This window comes from Salmo salar, chromosome 02, assembly GCF_965601325.2.
Source record: "Salmo salar chromosome 02, fSalSal1, whole genome shotgun sequence".
NCBI lineage: Eukaryota > Metazoa > Chordata > Actinopteri > Salmoniformes > Salmonidae > Salmo > Salmo salar.
In genome coordinates, this window is record NC_138292.1 from 68,947,865 (window position 1) to 68,962,778 (window position 14,914).

The 14,914-nt window shown below is 42.3% G+C and overlaps 1 protein-coding gene across 1 annotated transcript in view; it reads right to left on the minus strand.

Moving 5' to 3' along the window:
* Nucleotides 1-14,914, minus strand: part of LOC106590384 (voltage-dependent T-type calcium channel subunit alpha-1I) — a 187,130-nt gene that overhangs the window by 153,434 nt on the left and 18,782 nt on the right. The gene's annotated exons all lie outside the window — the stretch shown is intronic.

Genomic DNA, 14,914 nt, shown 5'->3' on the forward strand with positions numbered 1-14,914 from the left:
ATTTTATAGGTTAGCATGTCATATCCCTTAATCCGGCATAGCCAAAGACACGACACTACCGTACACAGGACTATCACAGGCAACCCTGAGGCTATGGCTGAGGACAGGAACAAGTACAAGAAGTCCCGCTATAACCTCCCGCAGAGTCATCAAACAAGCAACAGGACAATATAGGAATAAGGTGGAATCATATTACACAGGCTCCAACACATGTTGCATGTGGCAGGGGCTACAGTCCATTACAGATTACAAAGGAAGACCCAGCCGTGATCTGCCCAACGATGCCTCTCTACCAGAGGAATTCAATGCATTTTATGCAGGCTTCGACAATAACAACACAGTGCCATGCATGAGGGCCCCCGCCGACTCAGAGGACCAGATGATCTCACTCTCCGATGCTCATGTGGGTAAGGTCTTTAATCAGGTCAACACTTGCAAGGCCGCGGGGCCGGACGATATTCCAGGGCGCTATCTCAGAGCATGCGCTGAACAGCTGGCAGGCATACTCATAGTCATTTTCAACCTCTGTAATGCCCACATGTCTTACACTGACTACCATCATTCCTGTTCCCAAGAACTCTAAGACTTCATGCCAGAATGACTACCACCCTGTAGAACTCACATTGATAATCATTAACTCTAAGGCTTCATGCCAGAATAACTACCGCCCTGTAGAACTCACATTGGTAATCATTAACTCTAAGGCTTCATGCCAGAATGACTACCGCCCTGTAGAACTCACATTGGTAATCATTAACTCTAAGGCTGCATGCCAGAATGACTACCGTCCTGTAGAACTCATATTGGTAATCATGAAGTGCTTTGAAAGGCTGTTTATGGCACACATCAACTCATCCCATCCCAGACACCCTAGCCAGACTCGAATTTGCATCCAGATCAAACAGATCCATAGGTGACGCAATCTCAATTGCACTAAAATACTAAAACGTTGACATTTGCATGAAAGTAGTTATACATTGGCAAAATGTTCTCTCCGCCCCATGGCAAAATGTGTAGAGTTCTCCAGACACACACACACACCCAACACTAGTCTAGGGAATCAGGTAGGGTGGAGGTGATATGATCCTTAACTAGTCTCTCAAAGCACTTCATGATGACACAAGTGAGTGATACGGGGCGATAGTCATTTAGTTCAGTTACCTTCAGTTTCTTGGGTACAGGAACAATGATGGACATCTTGAAGCATGTGAGGACAACAGACTGGGATAGGGCCACCCCTCATGTGCATAGACATCAACATTATCCATAGTACAAACAAACAGGCACGGGTCCAAAAGTCAAGCGCTGTCGGAGCTGTGCTGCTCTTGTAATCCACTCCTTCTGCTTGTTTTCTGTACCGCACGTGTGTGTGTGTGTGTGTGTGTGCGTGCGTGCTTGGGGGGGTTAACACCCTCCTCCCTGCCATTCCTCGCTGTGTGTGCCAGTCACACTACTGCAGGGGAGGATGAGGGACACACAGACATGGTTGGGGAAGCATTTCACTGGTGCACACACTGAATATAGGCTTGGCACTGAAACATAGAAACAGGTCCATCCATCTGGCATCCGCTTATGTAAACAATGTTGAAGAAAGATTAAGAGAGAACAGGAAAGAGAGAGGGGAGAGGGGGAAGAGAGATGGAGGAGAGAGGGGAGAGGGTGAAGAGAGATGGAGGAGAGACGGGGAAGAGAGATGGGGAGAGGGGGAAGAGAGATGGAGGAGAGAGGGGAGAGGGGGAAGAGAGATGAATGATACAGAGATGGAAAAGGCAGAGAAAGAGAAAAAGAGAGATGGTGAAAGTGATAAAGATGGGTGGGGGAGTGAGATCGAGATAGATATAAAGAGAGAAAGAGAGAGATATATAGTAGAGAAAGAGAGATACAGTAGAGAGAAAGAGAGAGATATACAGTAGAGAGAGAAAGAGACATATAAAGAGAGAAAGAGAGAGATAAATAGAGAGAGAGATTTAAAGAGATAAAGAGTAGAGGCAGAGATACAAGTAGAAGTAAGAGAAGGAGTAAGAATGAAAGAGAGATACAAATTATATGGAGCTTTCATATTTGAAGTTTGTCATTAGAGACTTCTCCCTGAGACAATAACAGTGTTTTTCTATTGGGGGGATTTACAACAGTTAGAGTCCTGGGCCTGGGCCTGGGCCAGAACCTAATAGGACAATAACAGTGTTTTTCTATTAGGGTGATTTACAACAGTTAGAGTCCTGGGCCTGGGCCAGAACTTAATAGGACAATAACAGTGTTTTTCTATTGGGGTGATTTACAACAGTTAGAGTCCTGGGCCTGGGCCAGAACCTAATAGGACAATAACAGTGTTTTTCTATTAGGGTGATTTACAACAGTTAGAGTTCTGGGTCTGGGCCAGAACCTAATAGGACAATAACAGTGTTTTTCTATTGGGGGGGATTTACAACAGTTAGAGTCCTGGGCCTGGGCCAGAACCTAATAGGACCGTAATGGTGTTTATCCACTGGGGGGATTTACAACAGTTAGAGTCCTGGGCCTGGGCCAGAACCTAATCGGACAATAACAGTGTTTTTCTATTGGGGGGATTTACAACAGTTAGAGTTCTGGGTCTGTGCCAGAACCTAATAGGACAATAACAGTGTTTTTCTATTGGGGGGGATTTACAACAGTTAGAGTCCTGGGCCTGGGCCAGAACCTAATAGGACCGTAATGGTGTTTATCCACTGGGGGGGATTTACAACAGTTAGAGTCCTGGGCCTGGGCCAGAACCTAATAGGACAATAAAATTGTTTTTCTATTGGGGGGATTTACAACAGTTAGAGTTGTCATGACGTTGCCCTCTTTGAGTACAGGGAGCACAGTTGACCCCCTCCCCCTTGCACCATCCCCCTACCTACCTCTCCCTACCCAGGCCTGGTGAAGGCGGTCGTAAATTCCAAAGGAAATGTCCTGCCTAACAGGCCACAGTTGAGACAGAGAGGGGTTTCATAGAGAGACAAAGGAAATTCTTCCAACTCACAGAATTGGAGAACCGAACGACATTTATGTTTATGTTTTTTTTTTTAAGTACATACCGGCTGTAACGGCAGTAGTGATGATCGCTGCTCGGCGAAACTCATTCTTTGGTAAGTACCGAATATTATTGTGCTTGAAAGCTGGTGAATGGCAGCTTCTTGGACTTGTAGGAGAATCGCCATATTCAACATCTCCTGTATACCCAGATTCTGGTTCACATTAGGCCTATGGCTCAACATGAACTGTTTTGAAACACTTCTTTTAGGGCTCAAATTGAAGATTTGACCCAACTCATTTATTTTATTTATTAATTTATACAGATGATCTCAATGAAATTGAAAATCTATTTTACAAGACAGGCCTGTCCAATAACAGACACATACAGTGCCTTCAGAAAGTGTTCACACCCCTTGAGTTTATCCACATTGTGTTACAGCCTGAATACATTTTATTTTGTGTCACTGATCTACACACAATACCCCATAATGGCAAAGTGGAATTATGTTTTTACAAATTAATAAAAAGTGAAAATCTGAAATGTCTTGAGTGAATAAGTATTCAACCCCTTTATTATGGCAAGCCTAAATACTTTCAGTAGTAAAAATGTGATTAACACGTCAGATAATAAGTTGCGTGGACTCTGTGTACAATAATTGCATTTAACATGATTTTTGAATGACTACCACACCTACAGTTATCAGTCGGGCAGTGAATTACAAGCACAGATTCAACGACAAAGACCAGGGAGGTTTTCCAATGCCTCGCAAAGGCATTGGTAGATGGGTAAAAAAAAAGCAGACGCTGAGTATCCCTTTTATGATGGTGAAGTTATTAATTACACTTTGGATGGTGTATCAATACACCCAGTCAATACAAAGATACAGGCGTCCTTCCTAACTCAGTTGACGGAGTGGAAGGAAACCGCACAAGGATTTCACCATGAGGCCAATGGTAATTTTAAACCAGTTACATACTTAAATGGCTGTGATAGGAGAACTGTGGATGGATGAACAACATTGTAGTTACTCCACAATACTAACCTAAATGACAGAGTGAAAAGAACGAAGCCTGTACAGAATAAAAATATTCTAAAACTTTCATCCTGTTTGCAATTAGGCACTAAAGTAATACTGCAACAAAGTTGGCTAAGAAATTAACTTTTTTCCCTGAATACAAAGCAGTGGTGTAAAAAGTACCCATCTATCATACTTTTACAGAAAATGACGTGTCACGTGGGAAAATACTACTTGAGTAAAAGTAAAAAAGTATTTAGTTTTAAATATACTTAAGATCAAAAGTAAATGTTATTGCTAAAATATACTTAAGTATCAAAAGTAAAGTATAAATCATTTAATATTCCTTCTATTATGCAAACCAGACAGCACAATTTTCTTGTTTTTTTAAATTACGGATAGCTAGGTGCACACTCCAACACTCAGACATCATTTACAAACGAAGCATTTGTGTTAATAAGTGAGTCTGCCAGATCAGAGGCAACAGGGATGACCAGGGATGTTCTCTGTTTAGTGAGTCCTCCAGATCAGAGACAGTAGGGATGACCAGGGATGTTCTCTGTTTAGTGAGTCCTCCAGATCAGAGACAGTAGGGATGACCAGGGATGTTCTCTGTTTAGTGAGTCCTCCAGATCAGAGGCAGTAGGGATGACCAGGGATGTTCTCTGTTTAGTGAGTCCTCCAGATCAGAGGCAGTAGGGATGACCAAGTGTGTGAATTGGACCATTTTCCTGTCCTGCTAAACATTCGAAACGTAACAAGAACTTTTGGGCGTCAGGGAAAATGTATGGAATAAAATGTACATTATTTTATTTAGGAATGTAGTGGAGTAAAAGTAAAAGTGTCACAAGTATAAATAGTAAAGTACAGATACACCAAAAATTATTTTTACTTAAGTACTTTACACCACTGATACAAAGCATTATGTTTGGGGCAAATATAACACATCACTGAGTACCAGTCTTCATATGTTATGGGTATGCTTGTCATTGGCAAGGACGAGGATAAAAAGAAAATGAATAGTGCTAAGCACAGGCAAAGTCCTAGAGCAAAACCTGGTTCAGTCTGCTTTCTAACAGACACTGGGAAATTAATTCACCTTTCAGCAGGACAATAACCTAAAATGCAAGGCCAATTACTTGCCAATATGAAATAGAATGTTCATGGTGGGCCTAGTTACAGTTTTGACTTAAATCATCTTGAACATCTATGGCAAGACTTGAAAATTGCTGTCTAGCAATGATCAACAACCAACTTGACAGAGCTTGAAGAATTTAAAAAAGAATGGGCAAATATTGTACAATCCAGGTTTGCAAAGCTCTTACAGACATACTCAGAAAGACAGCTGTAGTGTATTGACTCAAGGGGTTGAATACTTATCTAATTAAAATATATATTCTTGTTTTATTTTGCATTAATAAAAAAAAAAATGTTGAGAGTTTTTCTTCCACTTTGACATTACAGAGTATTTTGCGTAGATTGTTGAAACAAATGACAATAAAATCTATTTTAATCCCACTTTGTAACACAACAAAATGTGGAGAAAGTCAGGGGGTGTGAATACTCTCTGTGGCTCAGTGGTAGAGCATGGTGTTTGCAACGCCAGGGTTGTGGGTTCGTTTCCCACGGGGGGCCAGTACAACAACAAAAAAGTGACAGAGCAAAAAAATAAATACAATTTAAAAAGGTATGAAATGTATGTTGCTCTGGATAAGAGTGTCTGCTAAATGACGTAAATGTAAATGTAAAATGTTCTGGAGAAGGTATAAAAGATCGGTGAAGAATCCAGCTATGAACTGGTCCGCTTGGTACAATTTTGTGATACCATTGGAGACAATAGTACCATATTACCATACTAAGGTTTATATAATAGCCTCAGCTATGGGACTTGCATCTAAATGGTTGTATAAAATCTATTAAAAGGATAGAGCTATTGGAATAAGTTGAGATGCTATGTACTGATGTTAAACTACATTACTTTATGATAACCCAGCAATCTCAATTGATCTGGCTATCATTGTCTCATTCAACTTATTTATTTAAATTGTCAAACATACCTTTCTAGGTACTTCCAGTTAAATGAAACAACTTAAACTTTGCATATTAACCTGGATGAAGCAACCTCTCAGGTAATTCAAGTTTAATACCCAGATAGCCTACCCAGGTAGGACTAATCATTGGCATTGATTAATTCAATTTGCTTTTGCAAATTCATTCACGTCCAATTTCCACAGTACTGTACAGTACTGATGGTTCATTAACATCTATAAATAGATTAAAATCGTCTTTGCAGCTCCCAACATTCCAAAACCAAATTTTGGAAAATTAGGAAAAACATTTTTCCTTTCAAATGTTCTGCAAGCTATCAGAGGGGGTGGTCCCCACTCGCCCGCTAATTAGTGAACCTCCACCCGTAAATGGATTGATCTCTGACCTCAGCAGCGATAACAACCCTAATTATGCCACTAGTGGAAGCGCAGACAACAACGCTTTCCAAAATCAACCATCGGGCGCAGGCCTCGTAAAGGTTCTCTCCAGTCTAGCTCTGATGTCTTGCCATCCGAGATTGGCATCTGTCCAATACCGCAGTGCACAGCTGAAGCACGAGCAGGTAACGGTAGACATAAAGGGACAGGTGGAGAGAACCGGGAAACCAATGACAAATGCAGAAAAGGGAAAAATTCTGCTAGCTATGGGCAAAAACGTATGATGATGAACAAGCACAAGCTCTTCAACAAAATAGTTTTCTACAGGAACAAAATCATATGCTACAGGAACAACTCGATTTAGCCAAAACTAAATACGATGATGTCCACGCCAAACTAGATAAATCTGAAGAGTTATCTACAAACAGGAGCGCTCAACTTGACAACATGCATGTTGTTTTGTTGAATGTTACTCAAAATAACACGGTTCTCCTCAAAGCGCTGCAGACCAAAGACGATCAATTAATGAACACAATGACAAAGTTGGATGACAAATCAGCAGAACTTATTGAAGTCGCTGACCAAATGAATGATGAGAGAACTCAGGTGATGAGGTTGGAAATATTGATTTCTAAGCAAGCAGAGGAAATCTCATCACTGAATCTCTCGCTCCGTACTCAGGACCTCTATCTGCAAACCATGACAGATAAGTTTGAGAATGAAAGGAGCAGGTGTGACACTCACGTGTCCAAAATCAGTACTCTAAGCGCTCAAGTGGACTCTGCAATGCAGCACAATACCACCCTTAGGTACCATCTGGAGGAAATCCAGAATGGTCACGCTCTACAGCGCGACTACCCATCCAAGCAACCAGAGCCCGGTACTCACAGGAGTGAAGACGATAGGTTTCAGGCCTTGCCTCCCTCATGTGTCCCTCAGTCTTCTCCTCTTGGCCCTTCGGCACTGAGTAATATGGCGCCTCTTGGCCAACAACAACAACAAGGCTTGGCTTCTTCTCTTGGCCTTTCGGCCCCAATCTCTCCACAGGATGAAGCCAACCCTCTCCGCCCGCTTGGCGCGGAATACCTTGACAAACTCGTCAAGAATTTCCCCCACTTTGACCCCGTTCCAGGTCAGCCAAACGATACTGAGACGTTCCTAGCTGACATAGAGGACGCGTTGGATGGCTACCCGTATGCTACGGGTTCTGACAGGGTTTACCTGTTGAAGCGAACGTCGAATAGACACGTGACGAGGTTCATTCGTCTACAACAGCAACACGTGCTAAATGACTACGCTAAACTTGCCACAGCTTTGAAATTAGAATTCATGTCACGTCCTGACCAGCAGATGGAGCTAGTGTTTTAGTTTTGGTCAGGACGTGGCATGTTTGTGTTTGTTAAATGTTGGGTTGATGATTGGGACTTCCAATTGAAGGCAGGTGTGTATAGTTGCCTTTGATTGGAAGTCCTATATAGGTGTGTGTGTTTGTCTTTGGGGTTGTGGGGAATTGTTCTGTGTTGAGCCTATGCTTTGCCAGACTGTTTGTTGGTTGTTCGTTCATTCTCATGGTTTGTTATTTTGGCATTCATTTTGATCCATTCCTGAAGACAGCCCTTACAATTCAGTGGTTCTGCGACTCGCAAACACGATTGCTCACTGGCTAACACCGTCAAACAAGCTCGGAACGAACACCCATAAGCTTACTATCATAGGCTTCGTTCAGCTTACTTTGGCCTACTCACTGAAACAGCAATGGAAGAGCTGTTACCATTCAAACAAATGTTTCTGTCGAACATGTATCCCACCTTCATTACCTACTTGGGCCCTGCTGCCCACGTTGGCTTGCCTATCTTACAACTCAGAGAGCTTGCAAGCACAGCTTTTGAGGCATCAAAAGTTCACAACGCTAAGAGCCCTGACCACTCGGTTTTGAGGTTTGACCAGGAGCACTCACTCCAGTTAGAGGGTGCATTATCAGGTATTGGAGCGTCGAGAGATGACGCACAACAACAGTTTCTACCACGAAACCATTATTCCAATAACCTCCGCGGTCGAAATAACTGTAAAGTACGTAGCCATCAACATGACTACCGCTACAATCGACCTGTTCGCTACGTTCCTGCACCCAACCCACAAAAAGTGTCAGAGCACAAGGGTAACAAAGGGTTGAAGGACGATCAAAACGTAGACCAATGTTCTCCAGAAGTCCCACTAAGGGAAGAACTTAAGCGAGAACAATTTGAGAAAAGGGTAAAAGATAAGTCACAAGGACTAGACGGGGAATTACCGGACACCAGGTCCGCAGGAAATAACACCCATAGCAAGGACGTTAAAGTTCAAATTTCTCCCGCTCTCATTCAAGACCCTATCCAGGGCCCGCTTGATCAAGAAACAAGCCCCCAGGCTTTGTCTATAGACTCTGATGCAAAAGTTGCGAAGAAAAAGGTCAAACGCTTCGTTAAAGCCAAGCCCACTCAAAATCGGAAAAGTCAATCTGCTTCCATCTTGAACAGAAATGGCACATCACGTCGTTGCGAATGACCACACCACTTTGTGGGGAATATGTCCACTAACCACAAATCTAAACGGCCATACCTGGAAACAGTCCTGGAGGACTGCTTAGCTTGTCATGTGCTAATTGATTCGGGTGCGACAATATCACTCATCTCTCAAACATTGTTTGTTGCTCTCAAAAGGGCTTTGAAGCCAACTAAACATTGGTTAAAAGTGGAACGATGCGACACTACACTTCGAGGGGTCACTCAGACTACCTCGCCTCTCACATTGAGAGTCATGCTGAAACTATACTTCCAGGACGTATCGCTCATTCACCCTGTGTATGTTACCAGCCTCGAAACTGTACCCCTGCTACTTGGAGCAGACTTGATGGATCGGTTACTCCCATTGATGGATTGGAAAACCAACCAGGTATGGTCACAGGCCACAGTGCCTTCTCCACTGACCACATTGTCTTCCCCTAACGATAGCTGCAACGCAGTCATTCACGAGGGGTATCTGTCGAAAGCACTTGGGAAAAAGACGTTTAGAAACCTCTTGGTACAGAATCCGATCCAAGGAGATATTACGTTATCTCGACACATTCCATCAGCCAATCTGATTGACCATTCTTTACATGATTTCGAGCCAGCTGTCTCTGGGAATAAGCAACTTCCCTCCTCCTTGCAGTCGTGCAATACGATAGTTGAAATTAACTTCTCTTGCCCTTTGGACACTTCCGCAAGCACTGCGGCCGTCTCAGCAAGAAAAACATTGATGCGCAGAGTATACTCTGTTTCCGATGATACACCTTCCGCTTTGTTGGGGACTGTCACCCCTTACAATGACACTAATGGCGTCAGTCCAGCAACTGACCCGATGACTCCCACTGGTGAAACACTTTGCGATATCACAGACCGATATCCTCGTCTCAGTTCGCAGGTAATGAAGCAGTTGCCACACGCGTACGCGGTGGTGACTGACATGCCTCAACAGCCACTGAGCGTTTTGAAGCACAAACACCAGGAGATTTGGTTGAAAGGTTACAGCCATTCTCATAACAACGCGGCCGCTGACAACTCGTACATAGGGTCCGACCTTTTCATTTGCGCATCGGACACCAACACCACCCGCTGGTGGGGGGGTCCCGAGACACAAAGGGGGGGAATAGTAGCCCAGACCCATGATGAGCCTCATCGAGGCCGGTGGGGGGGTCGAGACTACGGACAACACCGTACGAGGCCGCCAGAGCATAAATCAAATCTAGTTGTAAACTCCCCTATGAGAACAGTGAGGAGCAGACAGGCCCCTAGACGGGGATCATCTTAGAACACATCTAAGATAAGGAAGTCCAGTGGACTTGTCCACCTCCAAAACAAATGGCAACAATAATCATTCTTTGCCATGTGTAGGTTCAACTACAATACAACTAGTAAAATGCTCCAATCATGTGTTCCGGTAGATAATATTTCAGAATAAATCGGTAGGATAACTGGTCCCCTTGAGTACCAGTACCAAATCTAGCAACAGTCAGTCCAGCTACAATCAGTAAGAAGGTTAGAGACCTAACCAATCAAATTACCATTGACAACAGCGACATAGGAGTCACTCAGAGTGCAACACGTGGAGGGGAATCTCCAGTGCACTCTTCCAATGGTTAACACATGTCACTAATAAATAGGACACTCCATTCAGGGGGGAAATTATTAGAAGTCATGAACCATGATCACACCACGTATGACTGGTCCAATACTTAAAGAGTACTTCCGTCGTGAGGTTAGCTCCTCCGTGGATAACATAGCTATGAAATAGACTTCATACCTATTGCCACTACAATAGTGGAAGACACAGTGACTTGTAGAAAAATTACTACAGACTCCCTTGACACCAATTCTGACTGACCTCCAGGCATTGACCTGAAAATTACCTGACTACGGCAGACTCATTCTGAACAAGTTGTAATCTGCCCGGATACTTGGTTTTCTTCCCTTGACATATGCGATTGTGTAAGCATAAACGCACATGCACAACGGAACATCCAATCAGGATTTATGCTAGGACCACTTAAGGGCCCAAGCAATATACCAGCCTTAGTAAAGTTGAACATTTACTTCTAGGCCTTTGACTCTACAGCACTCACCAGTTTTCTTCCCAGAAGTCCATAGGTCATCCCTGTAGACTGCTCAAAACTATTGCATTACAGCTGTAGACTTATCATATAGTTATCAACTTAGGATGGTGCCTAAGCAACACACCAAGTAGGAAACCCCTAGATATGGCATTAGAAACAATGCCATGATAATCATTTTGCCAGAACATTGGACGTATATAGAATACAGTCCAATTAGATGATTTTTGTGTGAAAACTATATTTTGTATATTTTTTGGTTTTGTTTATGCTTTCATAGGCAGATGTTAACAACGCACACACACTCATGAAATATATATAATTACATTAATTCCCCAATGAGCGGCGTTGTGGCACTAAGTGATGGTTGTATGGGGACTTTGTTTATGGCTCTATCACTTCCTAAGTGTCAAAGGAATTCGTCCCACCTACGCAACAGCCAGTTGAAACCCGTGGCGTGATTTTCAAATACCTTAGAAATGCTATTACTTAAATTTTTCAAACATATGACTATTTTACAGCATTTTAAAGACAAGACTCTTGTTAATCTAACCACACTGTCCGATTTCAAAAAGGCTTTACAACGAAAGCAAAACATTAGATTATGTCAGCAGAGTACCCAGCCAGAAATAATCAGACACCCATTTTTCAAGCTAGCATATAATGTCACAAAAACCCAGAAGACAGCTAAATGCAGCACTAACCTTTGATGATCTTCATCAGATGACACACCTAGGACATTATGTTATACAATACATGCATGTTTTGTTCAATCAAGTTCATATTTATATCAAAAACCAGCTTTTTACATTAGCATGTGACGTTCAGAACTAGCATACCCCCCGCAAACTTCCGGGGAATTTACTAACAATTTACTAAATTACTCACGATAAACGTTCACAAAAAACATAACAATTATTTTAAGAATTATAGATACAGAACTCCTTTGTGCAATCGAGGTGTCCGATTTTAAAATAGCTTTTTGGTTGAAAGCACATTTTGCAATATTCTCAGTAGATAGCCCAGCCATCACGGCTAGCCATTTAGACACCCATCAAGTTTAGCCCTGACCAAAGTCAGATTTACTATTACAAAAGTTTGATTACCTTTGTTGTCTTCGTCAGAATGCACTCCCAGGACTGCTACTTCAATAACAAATGTTGGTTTGGTCCAAAATAATCCATCGTTATATCCAAATAGCGGCGTTTTGTTCGTGCGTTCCAGACACTATCCGAAATGGTAAATCAGGGTCACGAGCATTGCGCAATTCGTGACAAAAAAATTCTAAATATTCCATTACCGTACTTCGAAGCATGTCAACCGCTGTTTAAAATCAATTTTTATGCCATTTTTCTCGTAAAAAAGCGATAATATTCCGACCGGGAATCTCCGTTTAGGTAAACAGAGGAAAGAAAACAAAGCATTCGGTCGACGCGGGCACGCGCCTGAGTCTCACAGTACTGTAACCAGCCACTACCCAAACGCGCTACTTTTTTTCAGCCAGAGCCTGCAAAGCCACGATTCAGATTTTTGCCGCCTTCTGAGAGCCCTTGGCAGCCGTAGGAAGTGTCACGTAACAGCAGAGATCCTTTGTAATGGATAGAGATGGCAAAGAATGCCAAGAAATGGTCTTCTTTGAAAATGGTACTTCCTGTACAGAATCTTCTCAGGTTTTGACCTGCCATTTGAGTTCTGTTATACTCACAGACACCATTCAAACAGTTTTAGAAACTTTGGAGTGTTTTCTATCCACAGCCAATAATTATATGCATATTCTAGTTACTGGGCAGGAGTAGTAACCAGATTAAATCGGGTACGTTTTTTATCCAGCCGTGTCAATACTGCCCCCTAGCCCTAACAGGTTAAATCAGTCATCGGCACGCCCCCCAGGGACACAGACAGGACCAGGCGTCATGTGACAAGCCTGTTCTATGTTCACGTATAAAACCCCCACCCTGATTGTCTTTCATCAGACCAGGCCTCCACTCCATGACGAGATGGCCAATAGGTTTGACCATCCAATTCCTCTACTGAAAGTTAACTACACCACGTGGTTAACTTTTAGACTATCGATACCGACAGAATAAGAACAAGTCTTTGATATTAATTATTAGTCTGCAGCTAAGTACTCGATATCATCGAACGCGAAGACCGACGAAACATCCACTCTATAATGACATTAATGAATGTCACTTTGAAAGATACATTCTAACAGAGAGAGAACGCGGAAAAATATATATAAAAATATATATATTGATTGCAATTGTTCCCAAATGAGTGAGCGTTCATGTGCAAAGGGTTAGCATATCAATTGTTAATATTAATGAACTCTGTGTGCCTTCTCAGCTGCCCTTTATGACCCTTTGTTTTAACAAGACACCAGCCATGCCTGTTTAGCCCACTAGGCCACATTACTCTACCAATTCTTTGTGACGATAACCAACTGTTTGTATGCTTTCTGTGAATTACTTAGTTTAGTAAATAAATGATTTTAAGACAATTGATCTATGGATGACTTTTAGTAAAGGCTGGATTCGTGCAGATACAACAATTTACGACGTTTGGAATGAGACTGGACGCGAGGTAAAATACACCATTTAAACCAGAAGATAATTGGCCTATACTATAATATAATATAATATAATATAATATGTAATGTTATAATATAGGAAAGTAATATTAGGAAAATTATAACTTTGTAATCTGAATATTTTCCTTGGTGCCCCGATCTCCTAGTTAATTATAGTTAAACGATTAATCAGTTTAATCGCGTGATAATAATAACAGGGAGTTATTTTGATAAACATGTCTTCAGTTTAATGGTGGCCCAAAGACAGTCCTGAGAACAACCCATTGAACCCAGCGTGTGTACTGCAGTGATACATCACACTGTGGGTACCCACTGCCAAGCCTGTACAGTCTGTATTTAAATCACCATTGGACTGTTGATATATACTCCAGCATTGCAATCCATAACTCGTTTGGCACCATTCATTGCTGTTTGCTTCTGACTATAGAAAGGGGGGGGGGGGGGACGGGGGGGACATTGAGGTCTACAATCGGTGACATGAAATCAGTCAGCTAACAAACAGGGAGAAAATGCAAGCAGCAGTTACAGACTTGAATTGACAACCACTGCAATATACTGTTACAGAATAAAGTTTAGCAACTTCAAAAGTTCATACTGAACCAATCATCCACTGGTAAGACATCTGGACCTAGCAGGTGTTCAAGATAAGATACGGACGGAGAGAGAGAAATACATAAAGAGAGAGAGAGGGGGGAGGAGAGAGAGAGATAATGTGACAGAAAGATAGAGAGAGAGGAGGGGGAGGAAAGGGAGAGGGAGAGAGATATTGTGACAGAGAGAGGGGGGGAGAGGGAGAGAGAGAGATATTGTGACAGAAAGATAGAGAGAAAAAAACAGAGCAAACTAGAAAGCTATTTGGGCCTAAACAAAGAGGCCGAATACCTGACCACTGTGACTGACCCAAACTTAAGGAAAGCTTTGACTATGTACAGACTCAGTGAGCATAGCCTTGCTATTGAGAAAGGTTGCCGTAGGCAGACATGGCTCTCAAGAGAAGACAGGCTATGTGAACACTGCCCACAAAATGAGGTGGAAACTGAGCTGCACTTCCTAACCTCCTGCCCAATGTATGACCATATTAGAGACACATATTTCCCTCAGATTACACAGACCCACAAAGAATTCGAAAACAAACCCAATTTTGATAAACTCCCATATCTACTGGGTAAATACCACAGTGTGCCATCACAGCAGCAAGCTTTGTGACCTGTTGCCACAAGAAAAGGTCAACCAGTGAAGAACAAACACCATTGTAAATACA